The 12,048-nt window shown below is 36.3% G+C and overlaps 1 long non-coding RNA gene across 1 annotated transcript; it reads right to left on the bottom strand.

The window, feature by feature from the left end:
• Positions 1–731: 731 nt before the first annotated feature.
• On the bottom strand, positions 732–10,049 carry LOC126826666 (uncharacterized). Its single transcript, XR_008788819.1, has 4 exons — positions 9,826–10,049; positions 5,717–5,797; positions 2,607–2,704; positions 732–2,004 (listed from the first exon to the last, which is right to left on the bottom strand). It is a non-coding gene; the product is annotated as an uncharacterized LOC126826666 (long non-coding RNA).
• Between the last annotated feature and the right edge of the window lie 1,999 nt (positions 10,050–12,048).

The raw sequence follows: 12,048 nt of genomic DNA on the forward strand, positions 1-12,048 counted from the left end.
CGTATACATGACAAAAATGTAAGGGTTCCCCTAATCAACAGCCCGACGATTAGGAACTTCTGCACGCGTGATGTCAAAGGTCACAAGCGAACATTGAGCGCTTGATGTACAAGTTGATAAACTTTATGAAGAGTTAGTAGTACAATACTTTCTGAGATAAAAATGACGGAAAAAGAAGCGGGTAGTGGGTAATCGGAGAATTTAATTAGGATTCGATATTTGTAATAAATAATAAGCGATTAAAGACAACATCGTCTTATATATGCAATGAATTCTCCTCTGACTCCCAAGACGTGACGTAAACATGACCTGGTTTGATCGAATTTTAATAGCAGGGCATTCCTTCGCAATTACAATGTTTGAGAAGGATTTGAAGCATAATTAAGACAAATTAATTTGTTTGAATATGTTTCTGGTCCATATATACCATTAAGTCACCCAGTTTGTACGCGGGAACCCATCTTTAAGGTCTCAGCTTAGAACAGATATGATAATTGGTCAGGACAGTCATGTTGTTACCAATAACTAGAACTCTTTGGCATTTAACTAGAAAATGCTAATCGCGAGTCTGGTGACATTACCCGTTGTTTCCTGTTAAATGTGCCCTTATAAATATTCTGGAGTCAAAGCTGTTTATTTATAAAATTCTCCCTCGTCGGTTGTATTAAAGATCTCAAAGACCGCATTCAGTGTTCCAGCTATCCAAATATAATCCCACAAACTAAACAGACTTGTTATTCGAAAATGATTTTATTTGCACTAAAAATCGATAATAATAATTATTAACAGGATATTTATATAAAACTATTAACCTTATTATTTATACGCCACCAAAATAAAAAACCTGATAATATAGAAACAATGTCGCTGAAATACATTTAATGGTAGATAATAACATTTAAAATCTCAAACAAAATTAAGAGAATCTGTCAATTACCTGCCCTTGGGGTCAGAAACGAATCGCATCATTGGTGTGGATTCCGTATCTCAAAATTGCGAAAAAGACCGATGACACCCAGCTGTTATGTTACAGTTAATAAAATTAGATCTTTATTTCGTTTCGTTTTTTTTTATTAATTTCATACGCTTACTATTGTATTTGAAAAATGGTAGCGAAAATGACAGAAAAAGGAACGAAATAAAAGACCTAATTTAATTATAATTTAACGGCAGAAACAGGCAAGTATAAACTATATTAGAAAACAAATACATGCGGAGTATCAAAAAATGATCCAATAACTGTCACCAATGTAAATTTAATACTAGTTTAACACACAACACTTTTGAATTTGAGTATGGAATGCTTCAGCAAATTAATAAATTAGATATCAAGCAAATACAATATACCAAAACGAATAAAAGAGTATTGTTAAGGCTATGTCAAATTACAGGCGTATTCAATAAATATTCTTGAAATTTTTTATAAACATAAATCAAATAAATGCATTATAACATACAAATGCGGAATAAAGTAATAGCTTTTAACAAATTATGCCTTTATCATTACAATTTATTTTGTCTAGTATCCTATATATGACAGTTACGTTAAAAGTAATAATAATTGAGAGAATGCAAAATCTCACAGGTTATAGTACTGACAGTTAGTTAATGAATGAATTTAAGTATTCATTCTAATTTTATTCAAATATATTTTCTAAGACAATGAAATTGGAGAATTTTGAACATAGGTTTTGTTTTGATTGAAAGTATATTTTTGTCATTACATCTGAGAATTATTAAGAGACTGATATTCTACGGTGAGTGTGTGGCGGCGATAAAATAAATTTGTTATTTATCGATGTAATGTAGTTAAGAAGTAGGCACAATAGTAACTGGAATATTAGAATTGTGTAGAACAAAATCACTAACGCTACCTAAAAGCGTACGTTTGAATGTTCCTAAGCCCCGTGTTCCCATCACCAACGACGTGACATTTTCCTTTTGCGCCACGGAAATGATAGCTTCTCCAGGTTTGCCAGTTTCACGAACAACTTTACCTGGAATCTGAAAGAGAAACGACAAAAAAATGAACTCTGTAAAGTAACACACTTTGTATCTTTGCCAAAGAAAAGAAAATAGATTTCTTAAAACTGCGTAGTCTGTCGGTTATAACTTTCTCCAGGGCAAGGTTATTCGAGTACCCTTTTTAATTTATGAATAAATCATTAATTTTTACTTGTTTACCACTGCCTATTAAACAGTCTATTGTAGGATTACCAACCATAGTCGGTCATTTGCTCCGCCGACCCCTGAATTCTCGTTAATAAAACATCTAGAGATCTTTCAAAGTCATCATGGGCAATAACACTAGCAGCAATTATTGGAAATCTGAATGACATTTCTGGATGTGCCTCGATAGTTAGATAGATTTATTGATTATATATCAGTTGGTCGAGTGTGGTATATGGGGTCAGAAACGAATCGCATCATTGGTGTGGATTCCGTATCTCAAAATTGCGACTACACCATGGTCTCAAACAGGGCACTGTTTTAAGTAGTAGGGCAAGTGCACTGGTCCGAAAAGCTACTCTTCTGTTTTGGATTAGTTTGAATTGAACCTTCTCAAAACTATATCCAATAAATATAATATTATTAATAATATTTACCCCCTTTTTCTTTAACATTTCTGTTAGTCCTCCAGTGAGTGTTGATACTTTGTCTTCTTGTTCTTTTACTACTTTACTTATAGCATCTACATTTGGCACTACAAATAAAACGTTAGGTTGTTAGGCAAAGTAACATCCCATACTAGCTAAGACTTCCGATAAGTCCATAAAGACTATCGCACTTTTATTTCCTAGTATAAAAAAATTATATTATGAGCATATACAAAGTTATTGAATCTTACAAACTTCCAAATTTCTCAAACACAGTGATTGTTCGTACGTTGTCGGATTGTTCAGTATGTCCAAATTTCTTTTAGTTGTTAAGCCAATATGCGACACAGTCCCCACAATAATATGACAGATTTGAGGGGGCATGGCCCTCCATATTTTCTTACGAACCTCAATCAAATCTACTCAACCCACATATTAAATCCCTTCCGGTCGTTACCCGAAAACACATTGGACTTTATTCCAGAATGCTACAAATGCCGGAATTACTTTGGGAGTAATTATAGATGTACTGTGTATAAATGTCAATCAGATGAAAACGGTGGCCTTTTAAGATTGTATACAAGATCAAGAACAATAACTCGGACAGTAATTATCATCTCATGAACATAAACACTGGGTATAAATATCAAGTAGATGGGATGATAACTTTAGCCTATAAAGAGTCAAAAATATTTTTTTTTATGTGATCAAGGGCTATAATTTTGATATCAAAAATCATGATTAATAATCGGCAAATTTCTTTGCATCATGAACATAAACAATCTACCTAAAAATTTTGAATAAAACCTGAATTTGAATACCAGTCTGAATAACTGAGCTTTGAGAATTCCGATTATAGATAAGGATCTCTAATAAACTAAGTCGAAATGGCTGAAATTCTGAGGAATTTGGCGTTTATATTGATCATTCAGTATTCTTACTTTTGGTCAATATGTATACTAATTAATCTTCATGTTCTCCTACAGTGGAGTGAATTTAATGACCCATGGTGCTGAATGCTAATGAGAGATAAGTTATTAGAGATAAGAGTATTTTACTCGTTAATTGGTGCGATACTGCAAGTGTCATGTTAGCTTACAATATTTAAATGTTATATATGATTCCTTATTATAATTATTTATGTAAATGTCAACAAGTTTTAAAGCAATATTATAAAGATACGCCTACAGCAGCTAAGTCGCCCACAGTCCACGACGTCTGTCACTTTGTAAAAAAAAAAGAAAAAAAAGAGAAGGAAAATCTGTATACTTTTATCAAAAATTTTGATAGGTATGATTCTACAAAGAAGCAAGAACGATAACTAATTTATTGTTGAACAGAATTATAAGCTAAACAATGCATAAGGGCGTTCACAATATTCTAGTACAGGGTGGTCAAGGATAATAACTCTGGGGAATATATCAACAGACAGGATGATAAATGCAGGCAGTAGACTGTTTACAAGACGGACATGGTTGCCGACAATAAACGAGTAACGACTACATTTTAATATGGACGTATATACATTAAAACCTTTTATATCATGGCAATGACTAATTTTGTATGACTATCTTAGATACACTTAATTAAACACTCTGATGTATGCACGCACCGTAGCGTCACCATCACGTCTTAAAGGATTGTTAAATACATGTTGTTATATTTTATACCTATTGACGTCAGTGTTAACACCCATCCTTTAAATAGTACATAATAATAATACGTTATACAGTTGTAGAAAATATTGTGTACAATGTACCCTCTTGACTCATACTGTTAAACAGGCATTATGCTGTATATGCAAGAGCTAATCTGCCTATTGCGGGTCTTTCTTTAGGCCTTAGATGTTATATATACTATTAATTAGATATGACATGACCATATTCAACTCTTCATGCCATCGGATGGGTTCGATTTTAACGGTTCGGCCTTTTAATAATCATTCTTGTCATTCAATTCATTATGTTTAAAAATAAAGCTGAATATTTTACTACATCAACCCCCTGTGCAATCCTCTGCAGAGTGGATCTTTTTATATCACTATATTCAATATACTTGATGGTTGGGTTGTCTTCATTCCATTGATATTAAGACATACTTTCTATCATGGCTTCTATAACTTTCTTAATTGGTTTGATGATAGAGCATGGTATCCATTGGGTAGAATTGTTGGAGGAACGGTAATTTATTCCAATTTATATTCTGATTTAGATTGAAAAACATCAGCAAAATTGCCAATTAATTTGTTTTCAAGGCAAATATTACTCATTCATTGTTATATATGTCCACATTGTTGTGTAGATAGATTTTATCTGCTTTTGATGAAACTTAAAATATACGTTTTTATAACCCAATAATACATTCTACAGTAGATATGGCTTGACATCAGTTGCTCTTATTTTTTGAAAAAAATTTCACAAGTTGTTTTCCTTTATTTTGTTAATGTAGAATGGTAATGAACTGCTCTTTTCATTTTCTTTGTTTTATTTGTTTCGTTTGAATTTGATTTATCTGTTTATTTTTTGATTGTTTAATTTTTGTTAATGAAGCTGATTCTTTTAAACTTCGTTTTTTATTTTTGAACTCTACTTGGTGTAGGTGTTCATCAGGTAATACCTCGACTGAGTTCAATATAGAGATTAGCCGGTTGATTTGTTGGATATAAACCTTTGAATAATAGCGCCTAACAGGCAGCTGTGTTTAATTATGTTCTCCTGATTTTGATTGTTTCTGTGTGTTTGAAGTATATGTTTGTGATATGCGCTTAGAAACACTTCACGTGTAATGAAGCGCTATATAAATCGAACAATAATAATAATAATAATTTAATTCATAAATGGTGAAGCGAGGCTACACTTCGAACAACCAGTACCGTGGTTAGTGCACGCATGTTGTCAAACCTTCAAAGGCTAACATCTTCGATCAGAATAAAGTAATTTAGATGAAATCTTCAATATATTCATTTTGCATTATCTATTTTTGAACTATTATAGCAAGAACGACCAGCTCTTTATCTGAATCTTACATAATGCTACTTTAAATGGTAATGGATTTGATTGACAGATGACATTGTAACAGGTTGTTCTGGTGTCAATTTCTCCGGGTTTTATTATACTTACATACACCAACACTCAGGTTGAATTCGGCTACGTGAATAAGTACAATACTATCACCTGCACGATACAGATTATCAATACACCCTGAAATTAAAATATTATTCTTTAATATGTAATGAGACAAAAAATAAAAACTGGTCAAAAGGAACAACCCATAAATTCGGCTAGGTGGATAATTAAAGCTTATCTGTACAATACAGATTATTGATCAACACTGAAAAGAAAAGGGGTTTAACGTCTTATTTTTCTGCTCTATCCGGGCTTATATAGGCGGGCAACGTTATGTTTTAGATAATAAAAGTTGTTGACAGTTTTAATAAAACATACGCTCACAACAGCTAAGTCATCAGAATTGCTCTGGTCAGATTTATTAACCGCTAGAAGAATGCCCGGCTTCGCTCGGGGGTCATAACTACAAAACCGGAAGTGGTAGACTAAGGCTTCCTGGCCTATGTTACTCCCCGGTCCGAGCTACCCCTATACCCCAAATTTCAGACTCGGGGCAGACCTAGTGTAGCCGCCAACCCCGAACAGACAGACAAACGACAGTCACAAATATTAGTACACTAGCAGGATACCCGGCTTCGCTCGGGGATCATAGCTCCGAAACTGGAAGTGGTAGACTAACGCCACCTGGCCTATGTTACTCCCCGGTCCGAGCTACCCCTATACCCCAAATTTCAGACTCGGGGCAGACTTAGTGTAGCCGCCAACCCCGAACAGACCGGCTTCGCTCGGGGGTCATTACTCCGAAACCGGAAATGGTAGACTAACGCCACCTGGCCTATGTTACTCCCCGGTCCGAGCTACCCCTATACCTCAAATTTCAGACTCGGGACAGACCTAGTATAGCCGCCAACCCCGAACAGACAGACTTCGCTCGGGGGTCATAACTCCGAAACCGGAAGTGGTAGACTAACGCCACCTAGCCTATGTTACTCCCCGGTCCGTGCTACCCCTATACCCCAAATTTCGGACTCGGGGCAGACCTAGTGTAGCCGCCAACCCCGAACAGACCGGCTTCGCTCGGGGGTCATAACTCCGAAACCGGAAGTGGTAGACTAACGCCACCTGGCCTATGTTATTCCCCGGTCCTAGCTACCCCTATACCCCAAATTTCAGACTCGGGGCAGATGTAGCCGCCAATCCCGAACAGACAGACTTCGCTCGGGGGGTCATAACTCCGAAACCGGAAGTGGTAGACTAACGCCACCTGGCCTATGTTACTCCTCGGTCCGAGCTACCCCTATACCCCAAATTTCAGACACGGGGCAGACCTAGTGTAGCCGCCAACCCCGAACAGACCGGCTTCGATCGAGGGGTCATAACTACAAAACCGGAAGTGGTAGACTAAGGCTTCCTGGCCTATGTTACTCCCCGGTCCGAGCTACCCCTATACCCCAAATTTCAGACTCGGGGCAGACCTAGTGTAGCCGGCAACCCCGAACAGACAGACAGACAGACAGACAAACGACAGTCACAAATATATATATAGATAGATGATACCTCTTTGATGTGACTGTTACCACAACAACATAACAAGAGTGGGGGCCAATCCAAGTCCTTAAGCTCGGTCAAATTTATATTAAACTTTAACCCAGCTTTTCTATACATTATATAGCATATTAATTGACCTACAAATACCCTCCCTTCATCCCATGATAAGTTTGAATTTTACCCAACTCAATATTCTGGTTTTCAAATTTGTAACTCTCATGTTATACCCTAATTCTATGCAATCAAAACAAATACCGTATCTTATATCTGAGTTGTCAATATTCAGCCATCATCATTTTAATCAACAAATTAACATGGATTAGACTATTTTGATAGGGGTGAAAGGGTTATATTATATTATAGGTCAAAACTGTATAAAGTGTAGTTATTCTATGTAAATGATATCTTAAAACTATGTGTCACGACTGTCACATGTGTAGTCTAAGCCATAAAACACTCCACACAAAGCTAATCTTCTACTCTCTACAGGACATTTGGAGGTCAAACATATAAATAGAATATTTTTAGGGGCTTAATACTGAAAAGGGCTACTTGTATAGAATAGACTGATGCATAACTAAACATCACGAATATTCGCCATGCATATTTGTACTGGAGAGAGATTGGCATGTTTAAAGTTTAATAGCCGTAATTTGGATGGTGGGAAAAGACATTTTAACTGTTTTTGTTTGTCAACTTTATTTTAAATACTAAATTGGGAACTAGTAGGTAACACATTACGGGCGCTACACCTGACCAGTGAATAGGGATAGAAATATCCAGCGGTTGTTCTCGGCCCACGCCAGGGTGGGAACCTCACACAGCGTACCCAGAGTACTGAATTCGAACCTGGAACATTCTAAGTAAAATATTCTCGGCAAACGACAGGACTGAAACCCGGATCATTCTAGGCCAGCGTTCTTGATCCACGCCAGGACTGGAACCCGATTCATTCTAGACAAGTCCCCCCACCCTCCATACACACAAAGAGTTACATGCCTATTAATAAACTTTCTACAAAATACTCAACTGTTCAATATTGACCCTGGACAAATAAAATTGTTTGAACAAACGAGGGACCAATCAATGTACATTCAGCTATCTCAGGGCAGTGTTTCAGTCTGTGGATTGCGCTTAGAGCTAACTCTTCATGTGTTCAAAACTTTTTTTTAAATGCTCATTCATCAGCTCAATTTATATTTTACATAATAAATATTCTAGACGTTGACAATTGCTGAACTTTACTTGCTACCGGCAAGATATCAATCAAGCGGATGACAGTTTCAAACTCTACGTAAGCTAATCTTAAGAAGGATCTGTTTTTCAACAAAGTCACCTTCACATATGTAATTATAGATACATGTAACATGTACCACCCGTCCAGCCTTTCCTCACCTCAAACTTAATTTATTATGAATGTTGCATACAATACACCAAATATCCCTTAGTATCAAGTGCTCTAAGTTGAACGAATTTAAAGGATTCAAAGGTAGGCCTATATATCACAGGGGAGTAAAAACCTCATGAAATATTCATATGACGCTGCCCTGGCAAATTTATTCAGAACATCTCACAATGAACTGATAATGCCTGTGATCAGTAATATTCTACAACTAGTACAACCATAGCAAATAACCTCCACGGAGTGCCATTTACTGCTAATCAAAAGCAGCGGTGGTAGATTTTATTTTTATTACAGAAATACAGATTTTATGCTTTTTAAAACGTCGCCCCCTTGGCTCACACCAAAATCTCCCCTTGGGCTCCAGGACCCAGCCAACGATTGCTCGATACCGTTACCATGGTAGCCTACACTTCTTTTCCCTTCCGCTTTCGAAGAGGCCCAATCCACCCCCTAGACTGCACTAGTCATTTTGGTACGATTTGTAAGCTTCTAGCCCTAAACTTAAAATTCAATACCGTAGGATAATAATAACTAACTATACAAACAGTAACTTAGTAAGTGTATGGGACGGCCAAGTTGATATGCTGTCAATATAATCGATATTCTAATATGAACAACAATGAACAAAGACTGTTATAACATCTATTTCCTTTACGAAGTTATTCATATCTCCATGATTTCACAATAATAAAGGTCACCTTGTTTTATGTCCATGTGCGACTTTGGTGTTGACAAGTGCAAACTGAAAATTTAACCATTACCTCCATTGTATAACTTAGTGGGAACATGAAGATGTGTTCTTACTTCTGTAGTTTTGATTCCGTTATGTTGTAGAGAAACTTTGTTCGGACAGCCATTAATTAAATAGCCAACTGTTACTGCCTATAATAATAATAGGCTATAGCTGGCCTACCTAACAGTGTGTAAAAGGGCATGGGGTTTTCGTCTAATCCGTAAAGCTGTGGACCATTCTCTATAGAAAACTAGTTTGACCCAAGTAATAGATATGGGATTTTTTTTAGGATGAGCCCCAAGAATAATAGGGCTACGACTGTACATGTCTTATAAACTAGGTAGTATGTCGACCGCAGCAATGTAGTAGAATATACGAAGTACTCGGCGATATGGTCCGGGTGATGTCTATGCGGCTATTGTACATATATATATATATACTGCTATATATAATAAGTGTAATAATAACGGTACTCACAATTCAATGCATTTTTACTTTGCTCACTTCCATCAACTGCAACACCGATAACTCGTCCTGACATGATTAAAACTTCTGTATTAACAATATTCTTAACAAATAAATAACACCGGAAATAGTCAACGTTTCGTAGAGAAATAACTGTTAAAACCCACAAGCCCAGTCTATTATCAACTGTCAGTTCGCGTGCTGACTCTCACCGCTATTTATGCTAATGCAAAACGTAAGAGTGTCAAGGTCGTGTCGTCTCCTCTTTTTTAAATAGGTAGTCTCGATCATTCAGACAAATATTCTACGAATATCCCTCAGTATGTTGAAGTCTCGGAGGTTCTGGGTGACCGAGACTATAAATTAAGTCGGAAATTGTATTAAACTTCAGCAACAATAACGACTTTTTAGACGGACGTTCGTCTTTATACGAACCGTTCTCCATACAATATAGATTGTCTGTAAAGTGAGTGGTTCGATTTGAATTAAATAATTGTAAACAAAATGTAAGAGATTGTAGGTCATTGATTTGCAATGTATGGAAGCCAGTAGCCGTCTTAAAAAAACCCCAAAACTTTTAACTTTTAAATACTGTAGTTTTGTACCGGCTCTCATTGTGGAAACAGGACCCTCTTAGACAACTGTTTCGTTTTGTGTGGGAGTCCGTAGAGGGAGGAGGTTGTAGTCTAAAACTGTGGGAAATGTGATAACGTTGATATAAGGATGATCATCTTAAGATTAGCAACACTGTACATCACTAAAGAAGTGTATATAATGTCCATGGGCAACATTTTTGCTTTGTGAAGAGTTGGGAGAGGGGGAAGAGTTTAGGGAGTGGGGAATACCTAAAATTAGCGGTTAAGTTGATAATGTTGATACCACAGATGATCAGTAGTAAAACATTAATTTCTTGCGATAAATAAGCGTATAAAATGCCCGTATAAAATGGGCATCTTTTTCGCTTTGTGCGCAGGGTACACTGCCGGATATTTAATATTGGGTTGGAGGTGGAGGGGTCAAAAATAAATTTTTGCTGACCATAACAACGTGGTTTGAAATTGGTCTTGAGAAACACCCTATAAAACATTAATTTCTAGCACTGTGAATCTGTAACATAATATATAGGATGCCCCTTGGACAACTGAGATGCTTTGCATGGTGCCGTGGTGGCAGGGGGGGAGGGCGTGGGGGGGGGGGTGCTGGAAATATGATAATGTTGATATCAATGATGATCACCCTGTATATTTGTAAAACATTGCTTTCTAGCACTGTACATATCTAAAGAGGGGAGTTTACCCTTTGGACAACTGTACAGTCTTGTCGGTTAAGGACAATTCCTAATATGAATGGGAAATGTGATAATGATGAAATGCATGATGCCCATCTTATGATATCATAAAATGTATAGCACTGAACAATTTTAGATAAGTATAAGATGTCACTTGCATCGAAACTGCTTGTATCTTTCAGAATCCTTCCTTAAACATGATTGTATTGATATAATCTTTGAATGGCATAATATTATAACACAACACAGTTCTATGGATACAATCACTATGTTATATAACACACGACGTTTCGACAAGATTTCACTGGCCCTTATTAAGCATACAAATTTACAAATAAGGAAACATGCGAAAGCGTTATATAGAGGTAGAGGTACATTCAACAATAATAACAGAAACCAAAATCAACAATCATGAAACTCTAGCTTAATTACCAAGGGATTCATTTAAATTCTCGAATTGCCTTATTCTTTTGATTTCAAATAAGCCATCAAATTTTTCGTAATAAACAAATTATCGACTTACAATAAGGCAGAATTAAAGTTCCTTTTGTATGATTTCAAATTGCATAATTATACTTTAATATGATATGTTAAACTGTCGATCTTTGCCAAAATGACTCTCACTGGCAGGTCTTTCATGTCATGTGCGATAATTGGAAATGGTGTCAACGTGTACCTGGAAATTGTTTTAACAACTATAGATGCCAGCAGCAAGAGCAAGCGTCCAAAATAAAATGTTTGTCTCATGGGGAGCAACTATGCATTGTTTTTTAAACAAATAAATTACATACTTGTCTTCTTGTTACGATAACATTGCTCGATAATTCCAATTCAAAATAAGTTACGAAACTCGATAATTTAGAATCCCTTGATAAGACCCCCCCCCCCCCCCATGACTAGCTAACCGGATGTGCACACATTTAAATTCTCGAATTGCCTTATTCTTT

This window comes from Patella vulgata, chromosome 7 (genome assembly GCF_932274485.2).
Source record: "Patella vulgata chromosome 7, xgPatVulg1.2, whole genome shotgun sequence".
Classification (NCBI taxonomy): Eukaryota; Metazoa; Mollusca; class Gastropoda; family Patellidae; genus Patella; species Patella vulgata.